Below are 12,324 nucleotides of genomic sequence, written 5' to 3' on the forward strand. Positions count from 1 at the left end.
TGACTATCCTGTTCTTCCTATCCTTTGTGCTCATATTTAATATTAGTTCTCCCGTGTTTGCATATTCAAATTCAATTACCCCATTAAGGTCTGGCTCAGATAAAATGGTGTGTGAATGTCTGAGGCTAGCCTGGACTACATGTGACCATGTCTGAAAAAGAAATCAGAGAGATTAAGCATTTTGCTCAAGGTTTCACATATCTCAAGTGAGTGGTAGGGCTGGGTTTTGGGCCTAGACTACCAGTTGGTAGTGTCTGCATTTTACAACATCTAAACTGTGTTAAACTGTGTAACCGCGTAACCCATGTCAGTGCATTCAAGTCCACAGTATTAGTTACTTTTCTATTACTGTGATGAAACACTGTGACCAAAGGGTCTATTTGGACTTACAGTTTCAGAGGGGTGGGAATCTTATCTCCATCATGGAGGGGTGGCATGGTAGTGGACACTGCACACATTAAGTCCTGTAATATTCAGCTCAAGCATGGAGGTTGAAGCCACAAGCTGAGAGCTCAGACCCTGAACTGTAAGCTTGCAGCAGAGAGATCAAAATGGGAATAAGAGGAGGCTGGAAGTTCTCAAAGTCTACCCCTTTTGACATGTTTCCTCTAGCAAGGCCACACTTCCTAAACTTCCCCAAGGAGCATCACCAGCTGAGGGCTAAGTGCTGAAACACATGACTGTTCAAACCATCACATCTGCCTTTATCAGGAAGCATTCTTAGAGATGGTCTCTTCTGAAGCTTCCTTCTGCAGTAGACAGGAACTGATACAGAGACCCACAACTGGACAATATGCAGAGAGTGAGAGACTTTGGAACCGAATGGGATGTCTCCATCAAACCTTTTCCCTCAGGGTTCGGGGAGTTCTGTGGAAAAGGGGACAGAAAGATTTTAAGAGCCAGAGGAGATGGAGGACGCAAAGAAAACAGTGTCTTCTAGACATCACAGGACTGATGCACAGATGAACTCACAGAGACCCTGACAGCTTGCACAGGACCTGCACAGGGCCAAGCCCAAGGGATCCTAGAACTGAGAGGGAAACTGGACAGGAGCCCTTAGCCCTAATCCACAAGCTATCTCCAGTTGTTAACAGCTTGCAGAGAAAGAGCTTTGTCCAGTGGGGTCTCACTGGCTATACGAACTACTCTTAAGGGCAGTTGTTTTGTTTGTTTTTCTTGTTTTTTTTTTTTTTTTTTTAATTCACTTTGCATCCTGCTCACTGTTCCCCTTCTGGTTGTCCCCTCCCATGATCCTTTCCCCCACCTCCTCCCCTTCTCCTCTGATCAGGTGGGAGCCCCCTGGGAATCCTCTGACCCTGGCACATCAAGTCTCTGTGGGGCTAGTCACATCCTCTCCCACTGAGGCCAGACAAGGCAGCCCAGCTAGAAGAACATATCCCACATATAGGCAACAGTTTTTGAGATAGCTCCTGTTCCAGTTGTTAGGGACTCAGATGAAGACCAAGCTGCACATCTGCTACATATGTGCATGGAGGCCTAGTTCCAGTCTGTCTATGTCCTTTGGTTGGTGGTTTAGACTCAGAGCCTCAAGTGTCCAGGTTAATTGACTCTGTTGGTCTTTCTGTGGAGTTCCTATCCCCTTTGGGGGCTGAAATTCTATTCCCTTCTTCCATAAGAGTCCCCAGGCTCCATGCACTGTTTCCCTGTGCATCTCTGCATCTGTCTGAGTCAGTTGCTAGGTGGAGCCTTCCAGAAGACAGCCATGATAGACTCCTGTCTGCAAGCATAACAGAGTATCATTAATAATGTCAGAATTGGTGCTTGCCCATGGGATGAGTCTCAAGTTGGGCCTGTTATTGGTTGGCCATCCCTCAGTCTCTGCTCCATCACCCATCCCTGAATTTCTTGTAGATGGGACAAGTTTGGGGTTGAAAGTTTTGTGGATGGATTGGTGTCCCTATCACTCCACTGGGGTTTCTGCCTGGCTTTAGGAGGTAGCCTCTTCAGGTTCCAAACCCCCAATGCTGTGAGTCACAGCTAAGGGCACTCCCGTTGATTCTTGGGAACTCCCTTATCCCAGGTCTCTGTCACATCCTGGAGATTCTCCTTGCCTCCCTACTCCCATCAGTAACAGATTTCCATTCATTCTCTGGCCATCCCTCCTGTGCCCTCTCCACACATGATCCTGAACCCCCCAATCCCCTCTTCCTCTCCTACCTTGTTTCTCCCCTCCATCTGTTTCTTATGACTATTTTATCTCCCTTCTAAGTGAAATTCAAGCTTCCTTGCTTGAGTCTTCCTTCTTGTTTAGCTTTGTTGAGTCTGTGGAACGTAGCATAGGTATTCTGCATTTCATGACTAATATCCACTTATCTTGTTTGTTTTAGAGAGAGAGAGAGAGAGAGAGAGAGAGAGAACCTGGAGGTGGATGAGTGGGGAGACTGGGAGGATCTGGGAGAGAGATGAGGGAGGAGAAGCCATGATCAGAACATATTGCATGAAATGTATTCATTTTCAGTTGAAAAAGAGAAGGAAGCTTCTGCCTTTGAATTTCTCATACTTCATTTAGGAAGCTCGCCTGGTGATGCATGTCTGTTTCCCCAGATACTCTATTCTTTGTTTTTTATCTCTCTGCTAATCCTAGTGAGAATGATTATTTCCTTTTTTTGTTCCCTTAAATTTGTTTTATTGGGGTTAGGGGTTAGATATGAGTTGTACTACTCAACTATATTTAGGTCAAATATTATATCATACAATAAAAATTAATTTTATCAGAACCAAATCTCAATAGCAGTTCTGCCCACTTTTCAGTTAATGGTGCCTGCTGAGGTTTCAGTTTGCAGATATCTTCCTGACAATGTCTTTCACAGCAGTTCCTAAGCCGGTCCATGTTTTGTAGGTAGACACAAGTTCTCAAGATCCAGGCTGTCTTCTGGCCCTTCTACTACTTGCCTGCATAGCTTTGACCAGACCTACCATTCTAGCAGGCATTACTTTTCTCTTAATAGCACAGACATTGTCCACTGCTTTCCCTGCACCCTGAAGATGTCTTTATTTTGCTAATATGGCTTAATAGCAGTTTTATTTCTTGCGTATTTTTTTGAACTTGGCAATAGTTTGCTTTCTGTCAATTTGACAGCAGCAGCAGAGAGTTGGATGTGACTTTATGATGAAGTATTGCTAGAATTTGGTCCCTGAACTGAGGGACCAAGTATTTCCTGGGGCTGCTGTCCAAGCAGGTGAGGAGTACTTATTTCATGATAGTCATCTTAGTTACTTGGTGTTATTGACTGTAGGTGTTCAAGATATTTGGTGAATAAATAGCTTTAAAATGTGAATATGACTTTTTCTTTCCTCTGTAGAAAAGGTTCCATTTCTTTTATAGTAAGAACTAAAATCCTCAGCACAGGTAGCAGGTCCTACGCAGTGAGTCCCATGACCTTCCTGGGCTCATTGGTACTGTGGCCTCTGGTTCTCTCCTTGGGATTTTTTATTTGGTTTTCCTCTCCCTGGAATTAACCTTAGCTCCTGTCAGGACTGTTTTGTTGATCAACCCATTACCTTGCCTTCAGGTCCCATGGCCAGCCTGAGAATAGATGTGTTAAATTCTGGGCATACTCACCCAGCCCTATAAGATGGAAAAACCTAAGGATAGCCTTGTTTTCTTGGTAGGAGAGGCAGGCCAATTGACCCTTGTGGCAACAGAGCTCTCTTGTCTAGTCCAGCTGGCCCTGTTATAGACAAGGCAAGCTATGGCTCCAGGCCAGAGATTGATCCTGGCAGGAACAGTTTTTGAAGGGACATGTACCCTTCATCTCCCCTTGGCTTGTGCATGCTGACTGCCAGCAGGCCTGGCTCACAGCCACCTTGGCAAAGAGGAATTTGTATAACCTGATTATTTTAATTTTAATGTCTTCCCAAATTTCTAATTCCAGGGAGAAATAAACCCCAAATAGCTTTTATGACATGTTGGCTTAAAGTTGGACAGGCAGGAGATCAAGGTAAGCACACACCCAACTCAGAAATGTTAGTCCTTCATTTAATAATGACATGTAAACTTTATAGTAACAAGTAACACATGAAATTTTCTAGATCCCAAGAACTACACTAGGAGTTTTTATGTATATAGTAACTCATTTATTTTCTTAATTACCACCTTATATGTTTAGGTCCTGTTATTAGCCCCACTTTATAGATTAGAGAGTTAAAGCTGGAATGTTAAATGACTTGCCTACATTTAGCACGTGGTAGAGTGGAGCTCATAGCTGAAGGCAGGGGAGCCCTTCAAAGTTTTTGCTTTAGAGATGAGAATATCAAACTATATTATAGTTCTTGGTGCAGGAGCGTAGCAAGGACAGTTCACCAGAACAGCAGATTCTAGATTGACCTATGTACAACCTGCGATACTTCCTGGGTGTTCACATTGCTGCTGACTCTGTTTTCTCATCTTTAAAGTGACTGTGACTTATAATCCATATTTTGAAGACTAAGTCAGGAGGCGCACTGAAGCTTCCGGCCTTGCCAGCCATGCAGGTAGTGTGTAACAAATGGCAATAACGAACCCAGCACTGGTATGAAGAGACACAACGTACTAGAGTTAGCTTCCCTTCCTATTCTTCTATTAGCTGATAACTCCACCATTAACATTTGCAGTAAGGTATTCTGTCTCTGGGAGACTCCTAATTAAAAAGGAGACACCATAGAGGGAAATCATGATTGTTATACTATAATCATTCTACATTATTATCTTAATTAACAACCAAGCTATGCGTTGTGTAAGCCTTCTGGAGAGAAAGATGGTCACTTGCAAAATTACCTTTAAATTGGTATACTACTAACAGCTACCTCTGTTTGATCTACTGTGGTTCAAGGTCTTTTATTTTGTTAATTATTATAGCTACCCTGTGGGGATGTTATTATTGTCTTTTGACTTATGAGGCTTAAGAACAGATTAAGCTAGAGTCTAAAGCCACCAACTGTAAGTGGTGAAGACAGGATTTTGTTTGAAGGCCTACTACAAGATTCATGCTTGCTTCTGCTGCTGTGATAAAACACCAACCAAAAGAAGCTGGGGGAGAGGGGATGGCATATTTCACCTCTCAGCTTACAGTTCACCGTGAAGGGAAGCCACGGCAGGAACTCAAGACAGGAACCTGGAGGCAGGAGCTGAAGCAGACCCCATAGAGGAGCACTGCTGACAGGCTTATTTTCCAGGGTTCACTCAGCAATTTTTCTTATATAACCCAAGATTATCTGCCCAGGCATGGCATTGCCCATAGTGGCCTGAGCCATTCCAGTAATCATTAATCAAGAAAATGCCCCACAGACATATCTACTGGCTAATTTGAGGATGGTATTTTCTTAACTCAGGTTCCTTCTTTCTAGATGACTCTAGCTTATGTCAAGTTGACAAAAGACCTAACAGTGAGTTTTTCCATTCTTGGGCTTAGACAACTTACTTTTGTGAAAGCAGTCTCAGTAGATAATATGAAGAAAGTCATTTGCTAAAACAAAACAGAAAACCACAATAATAAAAACATATTAGGTTCTCCACCTAAACCTTTGATCTGAAGTTAATCAAGAAGCAAGCCCCCACACAAACATAATATAGAGACACCAACTCCATCAGATGGATTAAGCAACAGAGAACACCTGAAATCATCTTCAGCAAAAGGAATAAAATTCAAGATAGGATCACAGAATAATCAGTTTTCAAAGTTAGACAATGATGGAAATAAGAAATGTGTTTATCGATGTTGCTCAGTTGGTAGAGAACTTTTGTAGCATGCCCCAAACCCTGGGTTTGAATCCTGGTAGCATATCAACTAGATGTAGGGGGGAAGCATGTATATACTTGGAGGTGGGGGTGGGGGTGGAAGTGGGGGCAGAGGTGGAGCTAGAGACAGAAGGATCAGAAATTCAAGCTAGGCTGGTTATATGAGACTCAAAAAAAGAGAAAATAATTTATTTCTAGAGTTATGCAAATGATTAGTGTTTGGAGTTTCTTGGATGCTATAATAGTGGACAGATTGGTGTAAATATTGTATTCGATTATAAAAAGAAAAACATATTAAATCAAGTTAAAAAGAGGAAAGATCTGTATTTTAAACTGTCTAGGTTTAAGTAGTAAAGCTAGCTTCTTCAAAACAGACAGTGAAATCATTGCTACCTAAGGAGGAATTTATCACAGTGTTTCTTTATCTAGGTGAGAACTTTTAGGTGTACACTGTGGAGAGGGAAGAGGGGGTCCACATTTTCACAAATTTCTCATTGTATATCTTGACCACATATTCCATCACATTGGCAATAGTTAAGGATGTCAGACCTTTGATTTGGGTCTCGGCATCCCGACTACATTGGTTGTTTTTCTTATTCCTGTGATCAAAAACAAGGCAGAAGGAACTTAATGGGGAGGGTCTGTTTTGTCTCTCAGCTCAGAGAAACAGTCCATTACCACGAGGAAGTCATGGTGGCTTGAATGCAGTGGTCCCTGAAAGACTGACTGCAGCTTCCAGCATCCTCAGATGTCCTCAGCAGGCAAACAGAGAACTAGATCAGGATCAGAGTACAGCGGTAATCCTCAAAGGCTGGTTCCTAGGAGCCTGAGTCATAACCTCCCACAGCAGCACCACCAGCTGGGACCAAGTGTTCAAATACATGATCCTGTAGGGACCATGTCACACTCAAACCATAATTGTGACCTACTTCCTCCATAATTCTGGGCAAGGTCACTCTTTGGTTACTGCATTTGTAAAGCAGATGAATAATTATGCCTCCTACCCAGGAAGCATGTGGAAAGATATGCATGACATTAGCTGTTGATAAACTTTGGAGCTGCTTTCATCTGGATTAAGTCAGTGAATTTGTTTTTTCATGCAAGTCAGAAGTGCCCACTGATACGTGTGTAAGATTTTGATTGCTAAAATGGATGAACTGCTAATAAAACCCACGTTTGTCTCCTTAGTTAGTTTTCTATTGCTATGAGGACACCCCATGATCAAGGCAATTTAGAGAAGAGTTTACTGGGGCTTACAGTTTCAGAGGGTGAGTCCATGACCATCATGGTGGGGAGTATGAAAGTAGACATGTAGACACCCACATTCTCTCTGAAAGTAGAAAGCAGGGAAAAGTGACCTGCAAATGGTATTGGGCTTATAAAACCTCAAAGCCCACCCCCAGTGACACACTTCCTCTAACAAAGACCACACTTCCAATCCTTCCCAAACAGTTCCACCAACTGAGAAACACGCATTCAAATGTACTAGCCTATAGGGGCCATCCTCATTCGAACCTTCACATTTACCAATAACATTTCTTCAGAACTGAGGGTGCGAAGGAGAGTGGGGAGAATCATCAGGGATCCTTCTCCAAGGATAATTACGTAAGACAGAAGAAGACAATACACTTGTATCAGCAAAATTACAATAGCAGGCTCTACCCCAGGGTCTGTGATTGCCTCAGCCCTGGGCTGTTGGCTAACATTGTAGTACCAGTCATAAAATTCCTTCCTATAGAGAAGACTTCCAATCCAATCAGAAATAGATGATCTCTGAGTAGTCATGCACTATTGCACGGTGGGTGGGCAGGCACATCTTGTCTAGCAGGTCAGTATTATAGCATGTGGATCTAGCACTGGGCAAGTCCATTGATGTTTTTCTCTTTTGAAAGCTGCTAGCTGTCAGGGAGGAAGTTTCCAAGTCAATTTGGAATTAAGTTCTCTATGTCCTGCAGCCAAAGGGTGGGGTGTCTCCAGCAACAGGAATCAAGCTAGCCAAAATTCCATGGATGAGGGAGGTGATCTCCAAGCCCCACCCCTTACTGAAGAGCTGTTGTCCGTGGATAACTGCTGGGAGAGGAAGGATCACCCTCCCTCCCCTTTTTTGAGGGTGTGGACACTGGTAAGTTTTCCACGGAAGAGTAGATGGCCCCATACCCAAGCACTAACTGGCCTTAGTGGGAGAGAGAGGCGGGGAGGTAATGAACATGGGAGGGACATATTTTAAGGAGGGTATCTGGGGAGGTGATGGGGAACATAAGGTTGAATATGATATTTTACAGTATGAAATTCTCAAGAATAAAGAAAAATATATTAAAATAAAACACAGTAAAACATTTTTTTACGTGCCATAGGCAGACATTATAGGATTGGTCTTGTTCGAGATGGAAGGATGGATTAAGGGAATCAAGTTTACAGAAGTTAGTGATTAATTAACATATGCAATCAGGGGAAGCATCAAGAATGGGGGGGGGGGTTGTTGGGCAGTGGTGGCGCACGCTTTTAATCCCAGCACTTGGAAGGCAGAAGCAGGTGGATCTCTGAGTTTTAGTCTAGCCTGGTCTACAGAGTTCCAGGACAAGGTTACACAGGAAAACCCTGTCTCAAAAAACCAAAACCAGCCAAACAAAAAAAGAACTAGATGGAACAAATAATGTTATATAGACTGAACATATTGTATTTATGCATTTAGGATCATACACACACCACCACCAACATTGACAGCAACTATTAAAGAAAAAGGCCTGGAATTTTAAAGAGAGAGAGGTGAGATGGGGGGTGTGGTGCAGTGGGGTCTGGAAGGAGGAATGAAAAGAGGAAATGATGTCACTATATTATAACTCAAAAAATATTAAAAGAAATAGAACTAAGCGGTAAACTTGTCCCTATTTGCCTAGTTTGTTCTAGAATTTTACTGGCTGTAAACTGGAGTGTGGTGTGCATCACACTGAAGTACATAAAGGACAGGAGAGAAAAGGCTGGGCCACGGGTACCAAACAGAGCTGGGTAAGAAGAGGTTCTGCTGCTCCATAGCGAGCTGGTGGTGGGGTCATGGCTTATAGCAACTTATTAACAATTTTTACTAAAGCATGGGAAGAGAGCAGTTCGAGGATGAGACATAGAGGATGAGAGACATGCTTACTGGTCTATATTCCTTCCATATTGTTTACACTCATTGAATTTTCCTGCCGCACCCGCTAAGTTCATACTTACTGTGTGTCAAATAAAAATTCAAATCCCATCCAAACACTACATGCTGTGAGAAGGGTAGGAAGTGACACAGTTTTATATAAAGTGTGTCTGAGATGCTTATGGTCACCAACTACTTTAAACTCACCCTCCACCCAAAATCCTTTCTTCCACTCCATGCTTTCTAATGAGCCTGACCCTATAACATCTGTCTGTGGCATGTAGAAATTTTTTTTTACTGATATATATATACACACATATATATACATATATATGTGTGTATATATATATCAGTAAAAATATTTTTTTTACATATATGTGTGTGTGTGTGTGTGATTTAACTCTTGAGTCAGGATTACACCCACATGGTCAGAGCAGATCAAACCAGTAGATCATAAACTGATGATCTCAGCCATCACTTGGCACAAATGATCAGTATTATGGTGCAGTTACTATGAGCTATGACTGTGCTGTGTATGCTTAATATTTAATTGTTTAAATATTTAATTTAAGTGTAGTGTGTGTGTGTGTGTGTGTGTGTGTGTGTGTCACTGCGCAAATGTGGAGGTCAGAGGACAACTTGTGGGAATGAGTTCTCTCCTTGACTGCGTGTGTCCTGGGGATCACACGTCAGGCCTTCAGGCTTGATGGCAGGTACCTGAATCCCCTGAGTCATCTCACTGGCTGTGTCTGTTAAATTTTCGGTCTCATTTGATCTCCAGAGCAAGCTGCAGAGATAAGGATTAGTACTTCTCTTTACAGTTGAGGAAACAGGCTCAGAGATGATAAGGAACTAGTACAGAGTTGAAAGTTAAAAAAAACTGAGTAGCAGGGTAGGGGACAATAGCCAAGCATCAGGAACCTCTGAAAAGGAGGAATCCTTCACCTATATTGAGACTATACAGTCAAGGAGCTGGTCTACTCCACATGTCTCTCCTCACCCAGAGAGAAAGGCCAGTTATCGTCTTTCTCTGCCAAGTGCAGTATCCCTGATTGGACCAGTCTTGTTCTTTTAGGACTGTGGCATCAAGACAAGAAAGTGAGAACAGAGACAGACAGGTGGGGAGTGGGTTGGGGAGTGGGGAGGGTGGGATGGGGTGGTTCTGATGACAATGGCACTGAGCAGCCAAACATAGAAGAGAGAGAGAGGACATTTTAAAAGACACTTCTCAGGCTGAGTGTGAAGGCATATTCCTATGAATCCTGAGACTTGCGGGACAGAGACAGGAGGACTGTCTTGAACTTTAAGTTCAGCCTAGTTTATGCAGAGAATTTCAGAGCAGCTAGAACTACAGTGTAAGCCTTTGTTTCAAAATGGACCCTTTGTTTTAAATAAACAAAGGAAAGCAAAAGCCAAAATAAAATTTCCATATGGCACAAATAGCTTCATCATAACATTTGAAACTACTGACAGGGAGGGAGAGACGGCTCTGTGGTTAATAGTGTGTACTGCTCCTGTAAAGGATCTGAGTTTGGTTCCCTGCACCCACACTGGGAGGTTTACAGTCGCCTGTAACTCCAGATTCTGCTTGATGAGCTCAGCGTTGGGACAGTGACAGAATTTGTGGTATCATCAGGGTGATGGTTATCGTTTGTTGCCACAGCGGGGTCACATGCTGAGTGACACAGCACCCAGGCAGATGGGGCCTAGGAACTGTGAACAGAAAGTGTGAGGAACCTCACAAGAGCTGAGAACTTATCATGTGCCAGATGCTCACACCATCAGGACAAGCCACCACCCAGGGCTCCAGGGGCCCCTAGCTTAGTGGAGGTGACAGACAGCTGCCACAGACTCACTGTAATGCAGTGAGGAGATTGCCAGCTGCACATGAGAGCAGGAATCCTGAACACCTTGATGAGGGAGGGGTTCCTATTGTCAAACAAGCTCTCCTGGAGGGAACAGCACCTGAACCAAATCTTGAGGGAAGAAAAAAGTCAGGAGAAACCACCCCAGAAAGGAGAGATCTGGATAAGCAAAGATGTCAAGATAAGAAGGGCTAGAGGGATGGCTCAGGGGTTAAGAGTATTGGCTGCTTTTCCGGAGGACCCAGGTTCAATTTCTAACACCCAGGTAGTGGCTCACAAGTGACTGTTAACTCTAGCCCTGGGAGATCTGACACCCTCTTCTGGCTTCTGAAGGTATTGCATACACAAAGGTACACAGATATACATTCAGGCAATAAAAGTCTCAATTTTTAACAAAAGAGCCTAGTTGAGAACTAAAAGCAGGTCAACGTGACCAAAAGTGAAGTCCAAGGTAGTGACTGTGTATAGCTGATGGAGCCGGGTGCCATGGACCATCATAACCTCAGAAGAGTCTTGAAGCAAGAGCTAAACAAAGCAGATGTCGTTCAATAAATGATTAATTATATTTATTTATTTTTGAGAAAGGTTGGCCTCAAATTCATTGGTAATTGAGAATAACCTTGAACTCTTGATCCCACTCCATTTCCCAAGTGCTGGGTTTACACAGATGCACAACCACACTAGGTTTAGATATGTCTTTGAAAATCTGTACTGGAGAACAGTGTTGGACAAAGGGGAGTTAACTCGAGCTGTCATCTGGGAAATGCTGTAAAAACACAGGTGCTCCCAACCTGGCTTGCCTGTTTCCTTGGATATTAACTCCACACTCTGAAGCTTCAACTTCCTATCTTGAAAGAGGGGATAGTAAAACCCTGAAAGAGTCCGGAAGAACAATTGTTAAGTGGTTAACTCAAAGGAGACTCTTGGAAATGAGAATTATTGCAACAGCTTGGGTAAGAGATGTTGATGTCAAGAGTAAGAAAGTGGTGGCATGGGGGTGCCGAAGAGGGATTAGATTTCAAAAAATTATTGGAGAAATTCTGTAGATGGCTCAGTGGAAGATGGTAGGAACCCATGGGAGTGGGGGCAGGAAAAGCCCAAGAATATTGTACACCTTAGTTATAGTTTCTATTGCTGTAATAAACACAGTGATCAAAAGCAACTTAGGGAGCTGGAGAGATGGCTCAGAGGTTAGGAGCACTGTCCGCTCTTCAGAGGTCCCGAATTAAATTCGCAGCAACCACATGGTGGCTTATAACCATCTATAATGAGATCTGGTGTCCTCTTCTGGCCTGCAGGCATACATGCAGGCAGAATGCTGTATAAATAATATACATACGGGATACCTGTGGCTGGAGCAGTCTCCCAGCCGATCTGCTCCCCTCTGGAAACTGAGTTCGGAGGCACCCTAGGGAGGTCATGGACCGCAGAGCAGCAGAATTGTATATTGCAGAATACACAGCCTTGGTGTATCTACTCATCAAGTATACTGAGCAGACCTGCTCAAACCTCTGATGTCCTGGAATTCCATCTGATTGCAGTGAAGACACAGCGTCAGAGGCTTATCAATTTACTGTTCCCCCCACCCCTCT

The sequence above is a fragment of the Arvicanthis niloticus genome, chromosome 5, assembly GCF_011762505.2.
Source record: "Arvicanthis niloticus isolate mArvNil1 chromosome 5, mArvNil1.pat.X, whole genome shotgun sequence".
NCBI lineage: Eukaryota > Metazoa > Chordata > Mammalia > Rodentia > Muridae > Arvicanthis > Arvicanthis niloticus.